General features: G+C 38.7%; 1 protein-coding gene across 1 annotated transcript in view; it reads left to right on the top strand.

Annotated features, from left to right (window-relative positions):
• usp43a (ubiquitin specific peptidase 43a) overlaps positions 1 to 27,506 on the top strand; it is a 165,638-nt gene that overhangs the window by 23,957 nt on the left and 114,175 nt on the right.

Below are 27,506 nucleotides of genomic sequence, written 5' to 3' on the forward strand. Positions count from 1 at the left end.
CTTACCTTGCAGCTCGCTCTTGGAATAGAGCCAAAACAAGATGTGGTATGTTAAAGAAAAAACGAAGGGCACAGACATCATCGTGGAGTTGATGAGTTTTTTGTCATATCAAGAGTCTGGTGTTTACACGACAGTAAAAGTAAAGTAAAATGTGTTTTTTTTTGCTGGATGCATTTGCTGGTCTGGAGTCTTTATTCTGTTCTGATTAAACTAGATGAGGAAAAATCCACTCTGATCAAAACTGTAAAACAATTTTTGCTCCATTTTATGCCTTTATTTATTCATTTTGCCACATTCATTAGTAACTTCTGAGTTACAAACTCCACTTTTGATTTGATTACGTTTATGTTAACTTGGCATGATCTCTTGGTTTCGGATCAGGACATGAGAGGACATTAGAAATGATCCCCAGTGGAGACTGTGATCACTGCTTATTGTCTAGCTGTCATAGAACAGCCTGGATTTCTGGGCTTCTTGATTAGTGTGTGTGTATATACTGTGTGAGTGTGTGCACGCGCTGCAATATTGAATAGTGAATAGGACGACCTGCTGTGACAAACCCCCAATGTTTGATTACATTTCTTAAATATCAGCCTGCTTCTCTTTGAGTTTGCCAAGAGCTCTGCTTGTTCTGCCTCCTCTCTGCCCACTGAGGACTTGCAGTCCAAATAAGTGAGCACTGTAACTAACTTAACTGTCACTGTGGTGCTGTCCACAGCCCAGCTCCCCTACTCTGACAGCAGAGCTAGAGGCACCATTTATGTAACATGAAGTAAACTGCTTAGGACTTACACTCTCATTAGGCTCCAGTGAATCATGGTAGGCTGATTTACTCCACTGCTGCTATGATCCAAGCAGCGATGCTTCTGGAGCTCTTTTGCTTCTTAAAGATTCTTCTTAGCTGTATTTCTCACCTCGAGGTGTTTGTGCAGCAGAACCCTACTGCCTAGAAGCATAAGTTGTGTTAATTTCCATAGAGTAGAGACTTATTTCCTGTCCTGTCTTCTAGGCTCAAGGAAAATGAGCCACAGTAACTTCCCTACACACAATTCCCCTCCTTTAGAACTCTGTGCAGCAAGAATCTCAACTCTGGTAATCGAGGGCCACCCTCTTCCAGGTTTTTAGATGTTTCTCTGCTTCAACACACCTGACTCAAATTAATGGGTCATTGTGCAGAACTTGACAACAAATTGTTGGATCCTTTTAGTTTGAATTAGGTGTGTTTGGAGCAGGGATACATCTAAAACCAGTTGGACAGTGGCCCCCCGAGGACCAGAGTTGGAGATCCTTGCCGTTCAGTGTTCCCAATCCCAACACAAAACCTGCCATTATTACTCTGTTCTCTCAGTCACCTGATACATTATTAATACTAAAGTAATTTTGGTGCTAAAAACTAACATTAGCTCCACAGCTAAGTTAGCCAAACCAAAGTTAGCTTGCTAAAAGGCTTGCTTCACTTTTAGCCATAGCTAGTTTTCAGACGGACATTAAAGAGTTTTTTTTTTATTATTTCTTAAAGAATCACACCTGAACTTTGCCAGACTTGCTCAGTGAGGCGCCCCTTATGATGGCTTCAGTTTTCATCCTACCTACTCTGAGCTCTCTCCAGCCAGTAAAAGTCCTGGTAAAAGTTTGTTTACACTCTCTGTCCATCTTTCTTTTCTTTCCTTTTCCTTTCTCCTCCAAGATTGTGCTCTTCGATCTCCTTGCTAAATGAGCCACATTCAAAACTGCCATTGTGTTGATATCCAGTTGCTAGCTTGTGAAGTAGTGTGTAAAGAGTGACTATAACAAGCAGCTGTGAAGTGATGCAGTGTCCTGAAAGCAAAAGTTGTGAAGTGCAGTTTTGGGACACTGCAGGGCAACAATGGCTCCAGGAATATACATAATAAATGCCACTGTGCCATCAAAACAAGTCGGAAATACATATTTCGAAGGTCAGAAAGATACATAGAGCTACTTTAAAATACATCCACAGTAACATTAATTACTGTGACGTGTGAACTGTATCACTTTCGCATCTTGTTTGAAACTGTTGTACAAATAAAACTGACTCAATCACCTCTCTGTTAAATTTCTCATGAGTAATATTTGGGGATCTTCATAGTCTTAAATTGCAATATGAAATTCACAACTACTTATGTTTTCATTTTTCAGAATAAAATTAGTTGTTTTCATCACTTTAGACCAAGCAGTGTCCAATCATGGGGGATTTTCATGTAAATCTCTACCAGTTTTATTCTGGATGCAATAAAAAAATAATCTGGTTCTTAGAAAAAATGTATTTTGATGTCTTTTTAGAAATGTAATTAGTCACAAGACAATAGTATTTTTTTCATGTATAAAGAAAGACTAAAATAAGCCTGAATGGTGGTGGAGGGAGGCAGTGACTGCTTTGTCTGGGATCAAGGATGATGCAGTTCATTAAATTATTGTTGGGACTGAGACTATTATTGTTTTTAATTATTTGTCTGTCAAAAATGTTTTTCTCAAGCCATGGAAAGAATTGTAAGCAACTTTACTCTTATCAGCAGAGCTACATCAAAATGATTGTCATTAAAGGAAGTGACAAGTGAATTTCTGTTAAAAAAGACCCCAATTAATCTACACGTTCATTGTTTTCCATCACTAATCAGAATTACTGCCTTATGTTTTTCATACAGCAGCATATATTTTATATGAATTTTAACCAAGAGGACATTCTGTAACTTTAAACTTCTGTAAATCTGCAACAGACCGACACCCACAACTCATATATCTGTGTTCTAAAGTAGACTTATAATACATCATGCTTATACAACAGCTGATTTATTAGTTTACTAAGTGCATACACAATATAATCAGTAAAACCGTCTGCAATAAAACCCAACTAGCTTCAGGGATTTTTTTTCTTTTAGGTTTACATCATCATTTTAAATACATTCAACCCTTTGGTCATTCTGCAGGCTGTTACTGGTCTTGTACTTTTATTGCATGATTATTGCTAATGTTTTGTCTTCCTCCATTTGCTCACATATTAATCTGTGCAAAGTGACTAAGACTACATGTCTCTTTGAATCTAGCTAATGGGAATCCAAATAAATCAATAAATCCACCCAACCATTCTGTAAACCGCTTATGTCTTGCACAGGGACTAAAATCTATCCCAGCATGCATTAAGTGAGAGGCAGGGTACCACACAGGGTGGTCACAAGTCTGCATCACAAAAACTAGATTAATGTTCTCAGTAGCAGCACCTACACAGACACTGGTCCCAAAACATCCAGCTTTAACCACATTGTGTCAACATCTAGATAATTTAGATTATATAGTGAAAAGCATCTCCGACACATATGAGGCAATAAATTGACTCATGTTATACATGCTCATATTTGCTAATCTGGGTATTCATCCATGCAGCTATTTGTACACACAATGTTTCTCCCAATTCCTGACCAATTTGTTTGTACGATTGTACATTTGTACACCTCATAACTGAGGAAAATTTCCTTTGGTTTCAAATGACATTGGAAAACAAAGAGTCCCATACTCATATGTCTGTTATAGGGATGTCACGATCATAGATTTTCGTGGTATGATTATTGTCAAAGAAACTATTGCAATTTTATGATTAATATGCATTAATTTCACTACACTAAAATCACATCGACATGTCCTTAAGTTGAAATTTTTTTTATCTTTTGATGGAGACATAACTAAATAAAGCAACAAAGTAAATTAAACTGTCTCATTACCAGCACATCTCTCTGCTCTGTAAACAATAAATTAATACTACGTATTAAATCTGGATTTCTCAAATCTCAAATGTAAAAGGCTACAGGACTGCAACCTGGACCTGGGAGGCCTCTTTTAGTAAACTACTTTTTTAAAAATGTTTTTGAACATTTCTTTTCAACATCAATAGAGAATTTAGAGACACAGGAAAAACATCTCGCTAGCTCTGGTAGTGAAGATGGAACAGTGGAAATAAAGACTGTATATGTGTAATTAAAAACCGTTTCTTCTACACGCTTCTACACTGACAACAAAAACAGCATCAACCTCATGTTGAGCTGATTATGTTTAAACAGCAAAACTATTCATGGAAGAAGACTTTCCTGTTTTTTTTTTCTTAGTTTAATGTAACGCTCAGTGAACGCTGCTGGATTGTCACGTAAAGCCCAACCTGAGTCGGATATGATTACAACATTGCAAATGACATTAAAACATTATATTTCAGTGTTACATTAGATAAACAAGACTGTAATTTAACCAAACTACTGTGCATTTATCCAGTTTTACATTACTTTAGCGTATAATGCTGGTGGTTATCCTGCAGTTACTGAAACATATTTAATGTATTTCCTCCTTTCACTGCAGATTTTTTATAACACGCTTTACAGGCTGACGAGCCGTCTTCCACAATGCCATCTTGGTCTTTTCTTTTATTTTGATATTTTTTTCTAACCAAAAACAAAACCCAGCGTGGATGACTTAATCCATTTGTTTGGAGGGAACAGCTCTTCCTCTGCCATACTTTCCCACTCAGACACTCTTCTGAGACTCGCATGGAATGAAAAACGTTAGACTACATCTCCCTGTGTGGTTCAGAAGTAATCTTTTATGGAAAGTGGTGAAATTGAGGGATCTTTACAATTAATTAATTGTGGCATTTAATACTGAAATTAATTGTGAAATCAAGGTATGTCTGTTATGGGCCCATAACAGTGGGTAGAGTGGTTGTCCTGCAGCCCAAGGGTTGCCAGTTTGATCCCGGCCCGGAGAGCTCATGTCGAGGTGTCCCTGAGCAAGACACCAAACCCCTAATTGCTCCTGATGGGGCATGGTTGAACACCTTGCATGGTAGCTTCCGCCATCAGTGTGTGATTGTGTGTGTGAATGGGTGAATGTGACGTACATGCAAAGTGCTTTGAATAAAAGCGCTATATAACTACAGGCCATTTATCATTTATATTGTCCAACCTGTATATTAATCACCCTCTGCATTCTGTACAAACTTTTGCAAGGAATTTGATTTGATGTAGGGTGGTTTACAGGGGGCTCCAGTCATCTTTCAGACCTCAGTTTTGCAGCACAACTGCTATACATGCAGTGTGACCAGTCCACCAGTTTCACCCAAGCACCATTACATAAGATTGAAAACACAGAAAAGCAGCTCAATAATGTTAATCCTCCCTCAAAAGGGACCTCACTAAACTTGCTCGGCTTCCCTTTCACCTCACTGGCTCCACATTAGCAGGATTCCTTACCAGCTAACAGAGGACCACAGTGAATTTCCAGCTTAGTGCACAATAACATCTCAGATTATTGCTCATGTCAGCGATAGACTTGTTTAAATATATCAGAAAAACAAGTGGGGAGGTCATCAGATTAGTGTAATATTTATTGTTCACAATGACAGCTTCTTTCTTCTAGTAAGAGAAGGAAACAGTTCTGGATCTAAGTGGTTTCCCATGACCGTCAAGATGCACTGTTGAACTGACCTGCCACTGAGTAACACCATCTCTCAAGAAAAGGACTCCTTCTCTGAGAAAAACCAGCAACCTGAATGGGCACACACAGCAGCGGGAGGTTTTAGCTCAGGCTTTTAAATGAGGGAGGTTTAGGGGAAATGCATTTAAACACAGCTACAACAACAAAAGGAAATCTAATCTCACCCTATGGACAGTCATGTGATGGGATTCCTGGTGCAGCACCAGTGCCAAAGAATTATGGATTATCTGATTTTTACATTTAAAATTTTAGTTGGCTTATTTGCCCCAGGTGGATTGAGTGTGCAGAGGGGAAAAGAAATCTCCAGGATGTGCTGCTACTGCAAAGACTTGAAATCGGGTCAGTGGCTATGGTAAAGTGAGTGAGCCCTTTATCTACAGGGACAAAAATGGTGAGCTCAGTAGCTCTTCATGAGATTTTGACTCGAGTTCTTCAGGGGCTGGAAAGAAAATTTCAGTGATGAGAAAAATTAGTTGACAGTTACGGTGACAGAGAGGCTGATGGGAACTTTTTATTTGGTTTCACATCAAGTGACCATCACAACATTGATGCTCTGATTTCACACGTCCCTGATTCCCTATGTCAGAGATGAAGATGAGATGAAGGTATACTTAGTTATTAAAGAAAAACATCCTTTATGTAAAGAAGGGCATGTAGACATGTTGTAGTTTATTTATAATTAGTTGTTGTTAAGGGACTGAGAAAATATTCCAAAGTTCATTAGTGCTTCTTTAAAACTGCAAAAGAGCACTGGCTGTGGAGGATACGTGTGCTAACTTATTCTTAGAGTAATCATTATGTGAGCAGGTTGGTGTGTTCATCCAGGCAGAAGGTCTGCTCATTCCTTACGGCTTGAAATTTTCCTTTAGCTTTCACATAACTTAAGCTTTTGGCAGTCATGGATTCTGATTTAATCAATCATCGATTGCTTCTTGTAAAAAGAAAGAAAAGAAAAGAATCTGTAAACAAAGACAACAGGTGTTGCTTTCATGTTTTTGGGAACCTCGTGGGAAAGTTTTGAGTTGTAACTAGTGGGGGCATCAGAAGCATTTAACCTCTTTGTAAGGTTGTGTCTGACTTTGAGAGCCTTGAGGTCTGAAGTGAGTTGCTGACTCACCCAGCCATCATGTGCTGCTGCGAGGTCACATGACAAACTTAGTGTGTGATTATTTGTAGCCAAACTGGTGTTAAGGAAGTAAAAAGTTTTATCTTTTCCCTTAACCATGGCAACAAATAAATATAAACATTTGAATGAAGTTGCACCTGAAATTCTTCCTGGTTACTCAGCAGTTACGGTGGCTGTCTTGATCTTCCTCCTGCCTGTTATTACTGTGACTTTAGTGGTCCTGGCACTGCCTTTATTTTAATAACCCAGGTTTTATTGTCTTTTGATCTGTTAGATCTAAGAGGGACTAAAGGGAAGAAAGAAGGACCAGAAGATAACATTCCCTGCCTTTCTTCTGACCTTTGTGTCAAATCCAGCTGAAATTCTGGTGGTTGTGAAGCCTTCAGTTGTCATCTAGTAGCTCTCGCCCTTCAGTGCTTCTCTCCCATCACAGGGTACATCAAAGCAGTGTCACAGCCATGACCCCGCACCCAGCTAGCAGCCTGATTTTAAGTGCAAGTGACATTTTTGAGATGCCACAAATTTCTCCTGACAGAACACAGATTCTTGACAAATCTTGAATTTTTCTTTCTTTTTTTCAGTGAGTTGGTTGAAATAGGAAGCTGTTATAAAATAATTTTAAAAACTCACTGAGACCTTCATAACGTGAGCTGCCAACCCTTACTGCATGATGCGCATGTTTTAATGGCAAAGGTTGACGTTTCAGTTTCGTGTAAAACAGTCACATCAGAATGAGTGTGTTGGAACAGGGAAACATCTAAACCCTGCAGAATTGTGGCCTTCGAGGACCGGAGCTGAACAACCCTGCTGTAGCTTTTAATGGAGCCTGACCACTTAACCAGTAACTTTCATGTCAAAATCTCAAAGATGTTTGTTTACTTCAGCAAAGTAAAGTCCTTCCACCTTGGTTCTGGTTAAACTGGTGTGAATGCGATCTGGTTCACCAGAAAGCACCAAGATTCTGAGACTCCACACTGGGCCAGAACCAGAGCCAGAACAGAACAGTGTCTGTCTGAAAACACTGTACAGAGTCAAGTGAGCCAATATTCACAGCTGGAATTTAGCTGCTCATTGACCGCAGTGAGAAATGCTGCTGTCTACGTGATGAACAAGACAGCTTACAAACTCCCGCTAAGAGACCCATATGATGAGAAAAAAACCAGGTCGAAAGAGATTAAAAATTTGGTTTGCTGCCTTTTTATTACAATGGAATGCCTGGCTTTGTTCACAAGTTGTTTTTTTATTATAATTTTTTTAGTACAAGAAGCACATTTATATAAGAAACATTAAGTTTAGTGTTTTTTTTTAAATATGTTTTTAATGAATAAAAAATAGATTAATTTGGTGAAAAATCGAAGATTTTATTTTTCACCCAACCAAGTGGCTGTTATTGAAGTCAAACCACCTCTAACAGCAGTTTTGTAATCCTTTGCTTCACCTGTAGATTGAAGGAGTCTAAAGTCTGTTTGTGGTGGTGTTTGTTTAAAAACGATAAAAGAGAAAGAGAGAGAGAAAGAAACATTTGTTTGCTTAAAAATTTAAAAGCATTTTTTCTTTTTACCCATGATGTAACCATCCAGATTTTTCCTGACTTTTACCTTATTGTGTCATCCCCTCAGACGTTCATTGATATACATAATAAAGGAGTGAAATGCAGAAAGGGGGGGGGTTGACTGTCTCTCAGATTGCTAGCACAGATTTACGAGATGAAACCTGACATAAATTAGAAAGTCATCAGGGTGTACCCACAAAGGAAGAAAGTGAGGTAGAAAGAGCAGCTGATGCAATTACTTGTATTAGTTTTGTGTTGTGAGGTTGGGAGTTTTAGTTCAGAGGTGAGGACCGAGATCCAGCAGCGCTATGAAGACAGAAAACGTCTTCTTGTCTGTTTGAACAACAATGCCGTTTTCAAACAAGCTCTTTCAAAACATCAGGGAGCCACGATTGTTGCTCTACATAACCTTTTACGGCAACAAAAGACGAGCTTTCAAAGGTGATGCTAGTGTGAAATGAAAACCACAGCAGGTTTCATCTCAAAGATTCTGACTTGTGGGGGTGGGCGGTCTGGAAAAAAACACATGGCTTTTAAGAATCGAGTCAAACGGCACAATCTGAATCTCAGTTTTCCTCATGGATGATGTTGAACTCTCACAGGAGCACAAAACATGTTGTGCATACAACTACCTGGATAGACCAGAGAATTTATGCAGGATGTTTTTGGGCAGAGCAACATCAAGGCTCTCAGGCCAGAGTTTGTGAGCCCAAGGATCTGATGAGCTTCCTCCCCGTCCACGGAGCAGCCATACAGAGGAACGCTGACTGAAATGTCATACTGTAAGAGGTTATGAAAAATTCAATATGTCCTCTCAGGGGGTAAAACAGTCAGAGATGCACACACACACACACACACACACACAGAAGATCCATGAGTGGCAGCAACATTAGCCAAGTGATTGATTGTTCATGAGATTGCGGCAGGTACATCATCCTGACCACTCTGTGTCCTCTGCACTTCCTTCAGGCAGCCTTTCTGAGTGTGTGTTGTTGCAAGTGGAAGAGTTTTCAGAAGATTTAAAAACCCTTTTAACAGAGATGTCCTTTCCTGGTTAGACTGGACTCCAACTTTAGTTGCTTTGGTTTATTCTTTGAGTCTCTGGTCCTAACTAGTTGGTATCCAGGTTTGGCCTGTATTAGTGGGAATTTAAGGGTTTACAGAGATCTAGTCTCAATCCACCTGAGCTGTCTGGAGCTTATTCAGTAATACCAAACAAGCCTGTGATTCAAAGCAGCAAAGCGGAGGCAGTTGCCAAGCAACAGTAAACATCCTCAAGGCTTATATGAGCTACTGTAGATAGATATTGAAACTTGTGGTATGGTTTTAAAATTTTATTTTAGATTATTTTCTTCCAGCAGCTCCTCTGTCATCATTTAGAAATGTCCACACATTCATTTTTTTTCAGAGCTAACTGATGCGGTTTGACCTTAAAAGACACCGTCCACCATTCACTTACACAGTAGTGTTCTGTTGCTAAATGCTTTTTTTGTGTCCTACTCCACAAATACCATTTTCACATTTCTTTAAAAAGTTTTAATTGAATGCATTAATTTTTCAATGGATGTTCCTTTTTTTTTATATTAGTCAAAGAACATCTGTTAGGGGAACCTTGTCATTACTGAGAGTCACAATGAAAGTCAACCAGACTGAACAATGGTGAGAGAGCTGGGAGACTTGTATAATTAATCCTGAGGAAATCAGTTCACATTGTAAACAGTAAAGCGCTTTTTCAGAATGATTGCTGCACAAAATCAGACAAGATGACTTTTACAGTCTATAACGCTTCAATCATTTTCTTGAGGTCTGGGTTTAAAGAGGTTACTCTAGTGGATTAGACTTTAATAGGATATCAGGACCCTGTAAAAACAAGTTATTTTTGATAAATTGAATAAGTAATAATACGTGTGGTCAAAGCTCAAATAATATGGATGCACCTATAGAGTATATGTGGAATAATATTTTGCTGCTGGGGTGATTGTACAGTTCTAGTGCTTGCTCCACTCTTGCTGCAGACTTGTTTAATGCCTATTTGTGCTTAAATATCTTTGTATTAGACAGATTTTTTTTTCCACAGTTTTATTTTATCTCCCCTTTGGGTTTTCTTGGTCATTAGCAACCATCTTAGACGTGCAGTACCGTCAACCAGTGGACTGGAGTGTGCTTAGGGAACCACTTCTGGCTCTGTAGATGGATTGACTATAAATGTCTCAAGCTTATTACTAAGACTTTATTTTATTTGCGATCTAATTTTCCAGTCGTTTTATCACTCAGTCCTGATCCTCAGGTTTTACATCCTGTTTAATATCCAAGTAAGTTGTATTCAAACTCTGGTATGTGGTGGCAAACTTTGCAGTTCTGTAAAAATGTAAGCAAATTCCCACCTATCTTGGTTCTCCTCACACTCCGAGTTAATGCTCAGATACAGGATTTCTTTTTTCCTAATCCTTGCATTTGGGTTGTGGAGAAATACAGGTCACGTCTGCCTGGCAGATCATTATAACCTATGAATGTTTAAAACATAGCAGGTTATGTTGTCAGACGGCGATCTCACTGAAAATGATTGCTGGGAAGCCAAGAATAAACAAAGAATGATGGAGAATCATCTTGTAGCTATCAGGTCAGGTGGATGAGGAACTTTTCCTGAGCTGAAGGGAGGACAGCAGAATCCTTATAATGACAGGGTAAGGACAGGACCAATCAGAGCCCAGCAGTCTCTGTAACAGACATTACCATCAAAGAGACCAGAGTTAGTTTCGGCTGGTCTCCCTTGTGCTGCGTCTTTGCTGAACTGCTTTTTAAAGGTGTACAAAACTCTGACATCAAAATAATCCTAAATGTTTCTGTGGTGCAGAGTCAGAGCCTTGTTCTTGCTACATGTCACTGGGGTTGCTAACTCACAAGTTGTGTTTGCATGATCTAAATGAATTAGCCATCCAAGGAAATCTAAAATATTTCCAGACTTATCCTTTTATATAATATGAAATGAAAATTTTGTTAGAAATTGCTTGAAGACTTGAGACTTTTTCCCCTTTTGGAGACAAAGGAAAGCCCATCTTCATTCTTAAAAAAATAAATCTATATTATTTGGAAGGTGATTTTTAAATAATGATGAGAAATAATGTCTTGTACACTTTCACAGTAATGGCCTACATATGCTTGCTGCCAGGTTGTCCAGCGCCTACACTGTACATGTTGATGTCCCAGTTTTCACACCTTGTGATTAGTTATTTCCTGAAGTACAGCATGCACTCATGTTTACATGGAATCCCCTCAGGCTGTTATGTTGCACTGCAGTTTTAATGATGAGGTAGATTAGATGGAAGGTGTGAAATAAGTCAGCTCAACTTTATTTGAATCTCTCCTTCCAAGTACAAATGTATCACAAGTACTTAATAAAAATCAAGAAAGATCCAGAAAGATGCCTTTAAAAACAATTTGTAAATAGAAATATAATTCCTAGCACTGAAAGCAGAAATAAAAATGATAACAAACGAAAACACACACACGCAAAAAGAAAACAGCCTTGAAAAGTCCTAACTTTTGTTCTAAAAACAAACTTTCAAGACTCTTTCTAATCTGTGCCTCCTGTTCTGGTGGTTATTGGGTTGATGTGGAACAATAAGTTCTTTCAAAAAGATGGTGCCAGGATTTTGTATGTTTTAAGAAAAGAATTTCAAATATTCTAAATTGAATGGGAAGTGATGCTAGAACAGGAGAAATGTGATCTTTTAGTAGTGCTTTTGTTGCACTCTGGTGGCAGTCATTTGGATTAAATGGAAGATTTGTAGTGAACTTTTTGGGCATTTAGCTAAAACTGGATTACAGTATTTGATCCCAGATGGGATGAAAGCATGAATCAGTTTGTCAGCATTGCTTTGAGACCTAATATTTTGGATGATACATGAAATGGACATTAAATGTAATGAAACTGTTCACCATCATTTTGTTAATTTCTGCACAAGCTTCCGAATGACCCACTGATTTGAATCAGGTTTGCTGCAGCAGGGAAACATTTAAAACCTGTAGGACAACAGCCCTGGACAATCAGACTGGTGACCCCTGACCTAGTGTAACTATACAATTTGAGAGAAAATTTCTTGGGTATCAAAAATAAACTCAGTTTTATTTGAATTAAAAAGGAAATAATTGATTATATTTTGAGTGCGGACTGTGGCTGATTCAGCAAAGAAACTAAGGATCGACCGATGGATTTTTTTTTTTTTTTTAAAGGTCACGTATTATACATTTTTCAACAACTTCATATGGATATCAGAGGTCCAAAACCATTGTTTTCAAAATGTACTGCCTCAAATTCAGCCTTGGTCTTTAGTTCCAGCTATTCCAAAAGCAGCTCTAGTGAGCTCTACTGAGAACGGGCTGTTTCTGTGTCTGAACCTTTAAATGTTCATGAGTGGGGTCTCTCCACGCCTCTCTCTGGCAGAGGATCTGGCTTTCGCTGGCACGCACTCTGTGATTTTAGAGAGCAAGCTCTAAAATAATTTTTGGGCCTCATACACAGGCTGTGTGGACACATATGACTGTTAGAAAACCTTTAGAAAGTGAATTTTGCAACTATGGGACCTTTAAAGAGATGCCGATACCCCTTTCTTATTTTTTTTTACAGCCATAGGCGATGACTGATACAGGATGCCAATTTTCTTGAGCAGATACTTGGAGCCAATACTACTTTTGCTCCCTTAATTTACTTAATAAAAATGACACATTGATAACAAATGTTATGAATGTCTCATTAAAAAACAATTATGTAACTTAAAACAGAATATAGAATAAGTAATGTTGCATAGAATTTAAGAGCTTAATCTTGGTATTTTTAATTTCAAGTAATTTTTTTAAGCATAAATAAAAGTGCACTGAACTTACAAAATCTCGTGTGTAAATGTCTTTCTAAGATAAAGTGTTAACAGCAACCAAAAACAACTTAAAGAGAATTGGGCGTGATATGCGATAGTCTTCACCCGACACACCCTTCACTGAAAGTTGTCAGTTCTCCCAGTTTAGGAGCTGCATGTTGTATTAGAGGAAACGGAGCATGTCTCATGCCGTGTGTCAGATCTTCTGGCGAGTTGGATGCATTTTGTTTTCACCATTTAAGCGGCCAGCCCATCTGTCTGTCAATCAATGGCTCTTGTAGGTAAGGGTCCAGCTGCTCAGTGAACTGCTTCTCCTCCTCCTGCTCTCCTCAGAGGTTGGTTTGTGTGCCCCTAAAAGTTTGGCATACACCTTTTCAAGCATGTCAGACAGACCAGCATCTTCCTCCTCTTCTTCCTCACTCTTATCTGTTTTGTATCTTGGCCATGACCTTCCGAAGGAAGCCCTTTTCTGTTTCTCGGCCTCAGAGTGTCATGCTCTTCCTTTATCCAATCTTTTGCTTTGCTCAGTGTCTGGTATCAAGGCATGACCCCTGTAACGAGGATCTAGCTATGTTGCACGGACCAAGCATTTGGTCTTCTCTACTTTTCCAAACCTTGGCTTTAAACTGTCCATCATAGTGTCGGGTAGTGTTTTGATGCCCATTGCTTTAACAGCCTCGACTTCAAGTAGCATTTTTAGTATGGTGATGGAGGGAATTGTGCACCATATTGATGAGTCTGATCACCTCATTTTCAGGGCTACCTGTTCAAGCGGCCTCAGTGTGTCAATCAAATTGCCAAATCTGTTAACAGTGACATCTTTCCATGTCCTCGCCTTTTGCTCCAGCATGTTCTCCAACATGTGAAGAGTGGAGTTCCAGCGTGTTGGCACAGACTGGATTATTCTGTGCTGGGGGGGGGGGGTCAAGATCACTTTGAATGTCCTTCTAACGCTCTTTGGCCAGTATGGAATGATTAAAATGGATAGCAGAAGACTTGAATTTTACAACAGTGTCCACCACTGCCTGCTGGGTGTTAATCCCTTTAATCATATTAGCGCGGCTATCGCAAACTGGTCTGCTGGTCTGCACGTGGACTGCAGTAACACAGAGCTTCCTGTGGACGCCTGTCTGTAAATCGTGCCGGAAAAAATATATTGGTGAATGCACCCGTGTATCAGTCAATGCCAGTACAAGAAAAAAAATGCAAGTCAAAAAAAAATCTTCAATATCTGTCTGAAAGCTAGCTGTTGCTGACAGTGAAGCTAGTCTCTTAGCAAGCTAGTCCGCTGATTTTCAGCAGTGCTCCTTTAACATGAAGCTTCAGTAGCTGATTGGTGTCTTCAGGCTTAATGCAGCTCAGGATAACAAAAGAGGTGAATCATGTTTCCTATTGATGCTGCACAGTGGAAGGATGTAAAAAGGAAATAAATTGTCGGGATTTACAGAACCAAACTGTCCTGTACTGCCCTTGACCCTCTGGTGGAAACGGGGCTTAAAACAGAACTCTTGATCCCAATCATATGTTCAAGCCTTTGTAATAAGATGTTATGGTCAATAGTGTTGAATGCAGCACTGAGATTTATCAGGATCGGCACAAAGACACAACCATTATCAGAAGCTATAAGAAGGATCCGGACTGAAGCTCTGGTTTCGGGTATGAAAACTAGTGTGGTTTCTGCAGTAAGTGATGAAGTCATTTATGGTGTCACTGAAACTCCCAGGAAGGCAGTGATGGTCTCATGTTCTCACAGGGATTTGTGGCATTTCATCTCTCGTCACATATTGTTTTCCATATAATCAGTGTTTAGTTTTGAGAACTGGTCTTGCTGGTGAAATCTGAGATGACCTGGACATGCATTTTGTTGGTCTAATTCGAGTAAACAAGCCTTGCATGCAGGTTCATTGTTCATCCTCACTTCCCCTAACTCCACCTACAGGATTGTTTTCCTTATGTGGTCATCTTCCTGCACGGCCTGTTGAACAGGACTCGTCACCGCGACGCAGTCTGACCTGTTTGTCAGCTATTTCTCATTGTTCATCATTCTGATCAGAAAAAATATTTCTCACTCAAACACAAATGCTTTAGTGTGCTGTTGACTCAAAAAGAAAATCAGTGATCATGAAGAGTAGATCAAGCTGGAGTAGAGGGGAAAAAAACTTTACTCAAAGAAGATTAAAAAGATTGACAGCCATTTATTTACTGGACAACACTTTGTGTTGTGGCTCACTCTATTTGGGGGCTTTTCTTTATATTTTTCCTTGGTTATACTGCAGCGTAAGAGCTAATGTGCCAGATTTTTCAGATGGATAAAGGGTTAAAAATCAACAATAAAAAATCAAACCGAAACAAAACGGACAAACCAAGTGTGGCTCAAACCAGAAGCCTTTCGGATGGTAAGACCAGCATTACCACCAAATGTCTTATGAAAAGCGAAGGAAAAAAAAATCCACCAACAATTCACAAAGGACCTTAAAGTGGTTATTAAAACACATCCGACTAGCTAAGCCTTAATCTATGTTTTTTGTTTACACTTAAGAAAAGGGAAATTAATGACCACCCCCTCATTTATTCCTCATCAGTTTCAGATCAATTTGGTTTAAGCTGTTGAAGCTTTTAGTTACAAGGTTTTAAAAATATTTTTAACTTTCATCTATATTTTTTACATTTGGGGAGGATTTTGTGCCCTGTAGTGAATTACCGTTAATCTTATAAAACATGCATTTACAATGAATTGTAAAATCTAACATATATTTGAGATGTGCAGAACAGCCCAGCCCACCCCTCTTATTGCCTGGTACAGAATGGATAAGAAAGTGGCTGCAAGTTTTAATGATTTTGAAAATGTGTCCACAGCCAGACCTCAGTCCTCCACTGAAGTGTAGTTTTTAAAATAGCATTTTTCAGCTTGTCCTTTTGTACATGATGTCTGTCAGTATTTCCCAGGGTACCGAGCAGCAATCAGGTGTCAGGGCTGCTGCTTCTTTTCTTTTCTTTTTTCTTTTTCAGTTTTAATTTATATAACTTATAAATCAATAAGAACTAAAAAGGCAGGTTTAAATGAAAAAGTAACTGTGTGTATTATCTGATCTTGATATGATTCACCCCGGGGCCCCAAATCAGAAAGGATGTACTAAATATAAATAAAATTCAATCAAATTTTAAATATAAAGCACTTTTCATGCAAGAGCAGCACAAATTGCTCCACACAATAAAAACATGTGTTTAGTTTTGTTTCTGCAAAAGTTGATGGAATACCAACAAAAGTTAAAGATAACTTAAAGATCTGGATATCTGAGATATTTGCAAACATATTAGACAGGATGATTTTTCCTCTGCACTCCAACCATCAAGTCAGAACAAGGTCTTTCCTCCTGGTAATGGAAACAGTGCCCACTCTCCCAAGAAAAACAAGAGATTAATGTAGAGCCAATCCCACACGTGTTGTATTTATTTACGTACTTTCTCGCCACCTCAATCAGCTCAATCTGTTCAACCTCGCATCAGGGGAAATGCGGAAGCCACAACTTTTGTTTTCCTTCTTTTCCACTTTAGACACGCCCACCTCGACGGTCCGACCAATCACGCAGTACTCAGAGCCCAAGTTCTGCTCAGCCGATGTCTCGATAACAAGCCGGAAAATGTCCCCAAACACGTCCGCGAAAACAAAATGACGTCTTTTTGTCCTTGTGGCCTCGAGAACAAGAAAAAATTTCTCACTTCTTGCGAGTATGTAACAGCCTTCACTCTCATTGCATACAGATGAAACAGAGGAGAATAATTAGCTCAGTTTGAACTTTGAAAAATAAAAACAATGAATAATTCTTCTTTTCTGACAGGACCAGAGGCTCAGACAGCAGCTGTCGTAATCCTCCGCTATCATCAAAACCTGTGCAAACACCTTTACAGGCCCCTCCCTCATCAGAAGCTGATGAACTCTCTCCCCTCTATTTCGATGCATGATATTAATTTCTTTATTTCTCTGAATCATTATTTGCAGAGGAATAAACGCTTCCACTGTGCTGATGAAAGACACACACACAAGCCTTTGCTGCTGGTCCAGATTTGGCTGTCAGGACCCTGCCAACGGCTCTGGTCGGAGGCTGCTTATTTTCTGCACTGCCTTTGTTTTGGCACTCCTGTCATCACCATAGTAACAGCCAGAGAATGACAAGCCTGGCTGGCTGCACTTGGACTTGTATGAAATGCAGTGGGTGCATGCAACACTCTCTGAGGACAGGTTTGAGATCAGAGAGTCATACTTTGGATGCACACACTTTGACCTTACTTAATAAATTCCAGTTAATGATGATTAGCCATTTTTGGGCTGGAAGAGAGCAGAAAAGGAGAGGATGAAGAGGGGTTAAAAATGCCTGTGGTTTCCACCATTATCTCCCAATTCGCCTTGTTATCATAAGCCAGCTTTGAATGGGCCGAATTAGCAGCTCCCTGGAGCTGAAAGAATAGAGGTGACTCAGCTGGTTTCATACACGGACAGCATTTCTTTCATTCCTCCCCTGCTCCGGACCGCTTCCCTCTTCTCCCTCTGGGAGTCGGACTATACTTTGCTCTCTCTGTGTCTCACTCTGCTAGTTTTCATCATTTTACAAGGTCTGTAAGGTTTGAACAGGAGAAGACAATTTCCTGACTAACCCAAACTGAGGTCGTACACTCATTGTCTTTTAAAAAAAATGCTAATTTATACAGTTTTATCTTTAGAGAATTTAATTTATTATAGAAACAGGTAATCTTCATCTAAACTATTTCTTTTATTTCAATGGATATACTTTTATTTTGACTTATTTAGCTTAGTCTGAGACACACAGTTCTGCAATTTTGTCCTTTTATTATTAGTAAATTTGCCCATTTTAAAGCATTTACAACCCCAAGTCCAAAAAAGTTGGGATGCTGTATAAAATGTAAATAAACATCATTCTACGTTTTCCTATAGAACATTAACAACCAATCATGTTGAAGATGTTTATCATTTCATGGAAAACATTAGCTCATTTTTAAGTTGATGGCAGCAACAAGTCTGTAAAAAGTAGTTCCAGGGTGATGTTTAGCGTTGTGTAGCATCTCCTCTTCTTTTAACAACTGTCTGTAAATATCTGGGAAGTGAGGAGACTAGTTGCTGGAGTTTTAGGAGAAGAATGTTGTCCCATTCTTGTCTGATGCAGGATTCTAGCTGCTCAATAATCCTGGACTTTTGTTGCTGGATTTTTGCTTTCATGATGCTCCAGATGTTTTGTATTGGTGAAAGGTCTGGACTGCAGGCAGGCCAGTTCAGCACCCGGACTCTTCTCCTGTGAAGCCATGCTGCTGTGGTGGATGCAGTATGTGGTTTAGCATTGTCTTGCTGAAATCTGCAAAGTCTTCCCTGAAAGAGACGTCTGGATGGAGGCAGATGTTGCTCTGAACCCTCCATGTACTTTAGCTTCACAGATGTGGAAGCTGCCACAGACACTAATGTAACCCCATACCATCAGAGATGCTGATAACAAGCTGGAAGGTGCCTCTCTTCTTTAGTCCACAGGGTTCATGGTTTCCAAAATTGTATTTCAATTTTGACCCATCTGACCACAGAACATTTTCCCTTTTGCCTCTGACCATGTTAAATGAGCTCTGGCCCTAAGAAGAAGGTGGTATGTTTGGACTGTACTCACATAAGGCATTTTTTTCACATTATAAAACCTTACCTGCATTTGTGGATTTCAAGGTGATGTGTTTAAAGACAGTGATTTCTAGAAGTGCTCCTGAGTCCATGGAGTGATTTCCAGTAGAGAATCATGTCTGTCTTTAATACAGTGCACCAGCATCCTGCTTTGACTTTTGTTCTTGTCCTTTTATGTACAGAAATTCCTTCTGATTCTCTTTATCTTTTGATGACATTGTACACTGTGGATGGTGGGATTTTCAAAGTTTTTGCAATTCTAAATTTTTCTGAAATTTTTCCACAATTTTTAGAAGCAGCTTGTTGCATATCAGTGAACTTTTGCACATCTTTAAATCTGAAATGTTCCATCTCTCATGTTAGACCTGTTACCAATTAACATAATTGTCAGCAACATTGTCAGATGCTCCTCCTGTTGTTTTGAGTTGTGCCAGTTACTTTTCCAGCCTTTTGAAATGAGGTTATATTGTTTTGAAATGAGGTTGTATTGTATTCAGTCTGCTTGTATTTTGTGCGTAGTGAAAAGAGGTGGAGGGAAAAACATTCACATGTCTTGAATCCTTAGCTCATCAATGAATGGCTAATATAAAAACTGTCAGTTTTCCAACTTTTTACATTATCTGTAAATGCTGCAAAGCTGAGACAAAGTACAAACTCCTGCCTGCATCAGTTAATTTAATGTAGAGAAGAGGAGCAACTTTAGGTTATTGCAGAAATATCACAGAGGTAAACCTGTAATGTTCACACATCTGTGGCCTGATTACGGTTGATATTCCGAAGGTAAGTAAGGAGCATCGTAACTGGAAACTGCACAGTTGAATATGGCTTATTTAGACCCAAGACAGGAGTTTTCTGCAGCCACCGATTTAATTTATCTGCAGAGAAATGGCTTTTTTTTTTTGTCATTTTAAGACATCCCACACAGCATTTTATTTTTTTTTGGCTGAGCTATTCTTTGGACACAATAATCTATTTGTTATTGAATTTACTGGTTTTCAGCGATCAGCTTCCTGGCTGTTATCAAGATTTGGAGGCCTGTTCTCAAGCCAATTAACGGCTTCTGCATTCACTTCCATGGACAGCTGCAGACTTAAAGCAGTTATTGTGGTTTCCACTTTTGGGCAGGAATCAGACTTTCACAGATGGTTCACGCAGATCTTTGCAGATATGAGCTGGTGAACACATTTATGTCAGACTGTAACAGTAAATCATCTGCAGCACAGCTTGATTTTCTGTTAGAAGCTGTTTAATTAGGACGCTGAGCAGATTCTGACAGATTACTGGTCCAGGTGTTGATGGTCCAGGCCTGTTTTTTTTCTTTCTGATAAAACTTGGCTTATACTTACACTACATGCACTTTACTGTAGTTTCTATGACATCACCATCCCTGTAAAAGACAAGGCAGTATCTGTCTCATGATGCAGCCACCAGCTATGTCAACATTGGCTTGGGTAATTCACACGCTCAGTGGGAAACGTCCTCCCTTCCTGCAGACTAAAAACATCAAGCCGCTTCCGGGATTTTAACTTTGACAACTGCAGCTCTTCTGAGATGTTCCCGAGTGTTTCTACTTATTTAGCTTAAAGTGACTGACATGCCTTTAACTGCATACACCCCATAACAGCACATACTTGGAGTCTGAATGAATTTAAAAACAAAACAAAACAAATCACAGACTCCTTAGTGGGGGCTTTAATTGAAGTCAGGTTTTAAGGATTTCTGCTTCTTACCAGGTCATGCAGTTCTGTAAATACTGCCTCTAATGCAGTGGGAAAACTATTAACACCCTTATTACTTTTAGCTGAATTAAGAGGATAACTGCTGCTAATCAAATATACTCTGCTTACTCATATCCTTTAAAAACCGACGCTTTGGCAGCATTCAGGTTCAGTTCAGCTTTATTTGCATAACACCAATTCTGTCATCTCAGTGTACTTCACATACATTCAAGCTAATTCCCCGTGATCCAGTTCAAACAAATCCACATTATTCCAAAGTAGAGGTGTGTGTTGACCTGATGTCAATTGTAACTGTAGCTGCCCATCATTCAGAAGGGTTAAAAGACGTGCATGTCCCAACACACTGCATTTAACACGTAAGGATTATATGTCATGAATGGGGGGGATTATAAATGACCAAATCTACATGATCCTTCCAAGACATCTGTGTTTCCATATTATTACTTTGAATAATGCTCGTCAGTAGCTGGCACTAGTTTTCTGAGATTGGATCTTCATGCCAGGATGTTATGCAACGTTCTAAAAACAACCTGTGGTACAACACTCAGCAGCCAGCCAAGTTTCAGATAAATCCTCAGACATGCTCAGTACGTTGGTAGTTTCTGAATGTTGGCCACACTGGCTAGATTCCTCTGTTGTGTTGAGTGGGAGACCATTATCAGCTTCTTTTGGGATCAGTGAAGTCAAAATATTATTACTTCTACTTAAAAACAATTAGCTCTCTCCCAGCATCTTGAATTCAGTTGTTGTTTTAAGCTATCTTTTTTTTTTTTAAATGAATAGGCCAGTGTAGCAGTGCTGTAATGGCGTTGGTGCTGCATCAAACACCCCAGCAGGGCTGCCGATCGCTCACATCCAGGCTCAGTTTGCCTGGTTTTATCAGCAGAATTTCCTCAGACATTCATGATTTAAGCTGGAAGAACAGTTGAGTGAGGTTCTACGCAGGCTGAATTTAGCACTTCAGGCCTCACCTCGCTAACATAAAAAGAATAATATTCTCAGCACAATGAGAATGATTGCACCTCCTTTCAGCGCCTTACACACTGCTGCCAGACTTTTCCTTTGCTAACATAAAGCAGATTTGACTTAATTTATTTTAGCTACAGAATGAACATTACCTCCATTAGCTAAAGTTAATTCTTACCCAGTCTGAATACAGAAATTTAAGTGTGGGGCAAAAGCCAAACGTCAATTTCTATACATGCAACAAAAAGGTAAAAAGGTCACAATGAAAAATACTTGACACCTTTTTTTTCTCTATTCTCTTAATCCAGTTTCTGCTTGATGCTAATTTTGTAGTTGTATTTAGATCCAGATTTTGTTGACCGTGTTTTTCTGTTTAGTCTTTCCTCTGTGATGAGATGCATGTCATCCTGAAAAATGACCTCAGCATCAACAAAGCTACAGTCGATTGACAGAGTGAGGAAATTGTTCAAAATTTCAATATACACCTGTGGATTTACCGGATAGGTAGTACCTGCCATCTCTTCTGCTCCTTCAGCTGACATGAACCCACATTTCATCCATGACTGGAAATTGTTTTGTTTTCTTCAGTCAGGCAGCTCTAAACGTTTCATTGGACCTGCAGCATCGTCTCAACGCTGTGCAGATGTGTGATTCATCACTGAATCACCATCATCTCATCATCAACAGTCCTGCTTCTCTTTAATCTTTGTAATTTGCAATCATCCAAATATATCTTTTTTTTTTTTTCCAGGACAAATTCCTTTTTATTTGATTACTCTGATCTCCAGAAAAATCAAATTTTCTGCTTTTAGGAGCAAACAGCTGCTCTGCCTTTTATCCCACTGAAATCTCAGTCCTTTTGTTTTATTATAAAAATGGTGCTTTTTTCCTTTTTTCACCTGCTGATTTGGTTAAATGCATAAAAAACATGTGGCTGATTGTATGGTAAAGGTCTGAAAGGCTTGAAGAGTATGTCAGTGAGGGGATCAAACATGCAGGGAGTCCAAATAAGACATTTATATTTATTTTTACTTTAGTTTCTTCAGCTGAGCAACTTACCTACCTGTCGGTGACATGGCTAAAATCCACAGCTATGCCATGTTGCCACTTTGACAATGATCTCAGACTTTGTGTTGAAACAAACTCAGCTCTTTTAAAATCTAGTATATAACAGACACATTAAGCCAAACTCCCACTCTTCTTCTTGCACTCTGTAAGGTGCCTTAGAAACATCACACATGACTGCCTGCGATGTGGAATCAGCAGGGCTCTGATAGCAGCATATGTTTTCATATAGGGATTGCAGTGTGAAGATCTCAAGAGGAAAGCTGTGCTTCTACCAGCAGACAAAAGGGCATAGGAGCAAAAAGATTTACAGTGGTTACACTGGAGAAATGTTTCACTGGTCACAGAGCTGAGCCTCAAATCATGGTGAGTTTCAAAGGAGGCAAAGTTTGAGAGGATCTCTGCTCACAGAGAAGTCCTTGTGCTGTATCAAGTAAACAAGAAGCGGCTCATTGGTTATGACGTGATTGTTTTAATGCCATGCCTCAGTTATATGGCGTGACAGCAAGCAGCCCCGTGACTTCCAGAGAAGTTTTTTCTCTGTCAGACTGGCTGCTTTGGTTCAAAGCTTATCTGTGAGCATGTAGTGTTGACCAGGGGCGTAGCACAAAATTCTGGGCCCTATGTACAAACCATCTTAGTGGGCCCCTGTACTGATAAATATTTCTCACAAATATTTTCCTCTCCTCAAGCTTGTCACCACTCTCAGAGCAAACTTCACTTCCCCTGTTTTTACCTGCATCTTTTATCTCTCTCTGTTTCTGTTACAAAGGAGACAAGCATTGCTGCTCACCTCTTCTCTCAAAGGAACGAGTGAGAAGCTGCTCACCTCACATTCATTTTCTCACTTTCTGTTTTATCCCTTCTTATATTTTCTGATATCCAGACTTAACTTTTTTTAGGGGAAGCCATGACTTTCATCTCTGGCAGCATAGGTAAGTTGGTTGAACAGACTGGTGCGGGTGTGGACTAAACCATCTTGCACAGGGGTGTCAAACTCTGGTCCTCGAGGGCCGGTATCCTGCAGGTTTTCATTGTTTCCCTGATCTAACACACCTGAATAAAATCAAATGGATCCAACAGCTTCTTGTCAACTTCTTCACAATAACCCACTAATTTCAGTTAGGTGTGTTAGATCAGGGAAACAATGAAAACCTGCAGGATACCGACCCTCGAGGACCGGAGTTTGACACCCCTGATTATGCACGATTCTAGAGGGGGGATAGGGCCTTCAAAGAGCAGCCATCTTTATAGTCAGTGCAAAATTCAGTTTCTCACCCCCTTCATTCAACCAGATTGGCTGAGATCTCAGTTAAATCAGACAACACTGTTAATCTGCCAAACCCTACATATCAACATTACTTAAGATTACATGAGTTTATGTATCACTAACAATTAAATGAACCAGCTGAAGCCTTTATCTGCTCAAAACGGACGGTTCTAGAAAAGTTTTGATGGGGGGGCCATTCATGGGCACATGTTGGAAAATGTAATGCCTCAGCATATGTAAATGAGACCTGAACAACTAAATAAGTAAATGGGGGGAAAAAAGGTCTAAATCTGAGAAAATAATTAACTGATTTAAGTGGTCATCTGATGTAAAATATAAAGCAATTTTTTATAAACGCAAACAGCCAATAATGTGTTTGATAAACTGTTATTTATTTAGGATGATCCTGCATTATATGTCTTTAATCACTGCTGCACACATACTTATACCAAACTTTGAACAAAATCACATTTTTTATCAGTCAACTTTGCACAGTTGTTGCCCCTGGTGGTTTTATGACTTTTTCGTCTTCATAAAATGTAAAAAGTTTGGATAGACAAGCATTATCACCATGTAGTGGTGAGATGATGCTGTTTGAATCCTGTATAATTGTGTATAAGAAATGTGATTTCTGATGTCAGTATAACCGGAAACTTTTCATCTCAAATGGTTTTCTATCACAAATAAAAATTGACATTAATTAAAAATGAATACGTTTTCCTCTTATTCAATATTGCGACTGTAGCCAAATCGTTAATGTTTAAAATAGTCTGTAAATTGTTGTTATCCCAAACTGATGCACAATAAATCAGCTATATGCTCTAAACTACAACATGCTGAGTTTGGAGACCAGTGCTGATCTTAGAAATCAGTAACTCTTCCAGGAGCATGTGGATGCTGCTGGTCTTTTTCTTGCCAGCCAGCAACAGGAGGCAGTTTAATAGGGCCTATCTGCTGGCATTCAGGGACATTTCGGATAATACCCAATGTGGCAATTGAGCAGCTTAGTGCTTCTGAATATAGTATTCACTTGTTATTGCAGTGCCAGGCCTCCACATCTATTTTTGGCAGCCAATAGCTGAGCTGGAACTACATTAGGGTTAATAGTCATTATTCCCTGGATTCTTCAGCCACAGTACACCCAGTTCTCTGTCCGTTGGTCTTTGTGTATAACTGCTCTATATGCTGTTAAAAAATGTTTATATATAATTTTGTTTAGATAAAAATGTAAAAAATAAAATTACATGTTTTGTTGCTGTTTTGATTAAGCTGCACCTTAATGGAAGACATGACGTACTTTGCACTTAGTGTTGCATGACTGTATGAAATGAGGCTTAACCCACAATGTACATAACTGAAGATGATATATTTCCAAACGAACGTATATATCTTGTTTAAACAGGGGCCTTAGATATTGTGGGTCCACATTCAGATCATACATCAGACATATTTTTAGTTGCTCTGGAAATAATAAACTCTGAGTCTGTAGAACATGTTGAATGTATTTAGGTTACCTCCAGGTCCGCCTACCACTCCTGCCCTCTACACTCTGGAGAAAAGACCACCCACTCCTGGACACTGAATGGAAAAAGGATTACTTAATTTACTTTGTTCAATGGTTGCCAGCAGATTAAAATAAAAAAAGCCAAATAAACAAAGAAAAAAAGTAGAAATCTACTAGAATATCAGATGTTTCAGGCAACTCTAATGGCTCTAGTGAAAAATGTTCCCATATGTTCACTGGGGGGAATGAGTTTGAGGTTTCCATGGTGATATTTGTAACCCAGTCTGTCTAAGGATTGTTGTCCTCTATTGTCTTTCAGAGTAGAGGAAGAAAACAGAGTATATATAAGTAAGAAAGTCAAACGCGGCTTGGATGTAGAAAAAAAGATATGGTGTGTGTGGAATACAGACCACTGATATTCAAACACCTGTATGGAGAACAGAAACGGCCTGAAAAGAAAGTAGATGCAACAATTTATAAATTGCTTTTGTGGATAGATTAAAATGCCAATAAATGTTATTTTAGTTTTAGTTTAGTTTTAGATGCTACAGGGCCAGTGAAAGCAGAAAGTAACAGATGCAAGTATTTCTTTAAACCAATATCCGTAACACTCCTTAACAACAAACCAGCCTTGTCCCCTTTAGAGACGCGGTCAGTGTACAGGACTTATTTTGCTTTTTTTAAACTTCAGTTTTAACCTCTTATTTTTAACTAGGTCACTTATTTAATTAAATTTAATTATCTTATTATTTCTGGGTTTCTTCTCTGTTCAGATTCCTGGTTGTTTACTGCTGTTTTATTGTTGTTTACTTACCATTTGCACACTGTGTTTGTGACTGTGTTTAGAACTATGTCAGCACCTGTGTCCAAGACAAATGTCCTGCCAAGGACAAATAACGTTTATCTTATTATATCGTTTATTGCAGTAATTAATGTTTAAAATCTGAAATGCATAAAACATTCTGCTTGAAAGAATTAAACATATTAAATGAACTTTAATGCCCCAATTTATTTATTTTTTCAGTCATTATTTCAAGAGTTTAATGTATTTATTCTTTTATCCTTGTATTTGTTTATTTTTTCTTTTGAATTTCCTATTTCGTTCTCGTAAATGTGCATAAAATAAATGCACCAGCTGATAATTTATGCATTTATGTATTTGAGAAAATAATTATACATTTATTGGAATATTAATTAACTACACTGAAAACAAAATTTTTAGATAACAAACTTGTCACCATGCAACAGCACAAAGTGTAAACTCCGCTTCAGGCAACTCCAGCCAGGCGGCTCCTTATGGCCTCTTTAACTGTCCAATCTAAAAAATATACGGCTAAAGGTTGACTCCAACTCGGAGGTACCATCTACAGTTGTGTTCAGTTTCAGTTTACATGAGTTAGAAATCTGATCTGGGTATATTGCTGTTGAATTGTGACTTTATAGAATGAAACTGCATTGCACTGTTTTTATTTTCTGCTTGGTAGAGGTGGATTTTGAAGTGAGGACAAGGCCGAGTCTGAGAATGAGCTGAGGTGAAGTTTGAATACAATCTGCCACACATTTATCGGGCTTTGTGCTTTTGCCTCATTACATATTCAGGGAAGAGCCACGCTTGGAGAAGTCTTCAAAGTTGCCAAACCCAGCTCATTGTTCAGAGAGAATGCAGCAGAGATTGGATTTAATTTGAACAAAAGAAAAGCCTCATCAAAGTTATTCATCATTCATCTTTATTTCTGTAGATAAAGTTCAAGACAAGTGCAGGAGATGTGAGACTAGATCCTGGTACCTCTGGACACTGGCTTTGTTTTTCGCATGTCACTCAAGGATCTGAATTTAGATTTTTTGCTTTTTTCCTAATTAGTGCATATTCACCTCGTAATGATTTTTTTTAGTAGTAAATATAAACTTTCTTTTCTTTGTGGTGAGAAAAAGCTTCACTTTTTATGAAATTCATCCTTTCATAGCATCTGAATGTTTTTAAATGTCAGCCGTAGTTTATGTGGAAGTTTGTAAGATTCAAGTTGTTGCTCATTATGTTTGTTGATCCATTATTGTTTGAAGGTTTCATTAACATCAACTGACATCTGAACTTTAAGAATATTTAAAGTGACTCTGCTGAATATAAAAGTTTCATCAGAACATTTAAAAAGTTTAACTTTTCTTTCTTTCTGGAGTGGTTTTTTTTATTATTTTTCTTTTATCACAGCATTTCTGGCTCTGAATCTGGGAAAACACCGTATTTT

This window comes from Melanotaenia boesemani, chromosome 4 (genome assembly GCF_017639745.1).
Source record: "Melanotaenia boesemani isolate fMelBoe1 chromosome 4, fMelBoe1.pri, whole genome shotgun sequence".
NCBI lineage: Eukaryota > Metazoa > Chordata > Actinopteri > Atheriniformes > Melanotaeniidae > Melanotaenia > Melanotaenia boesemani.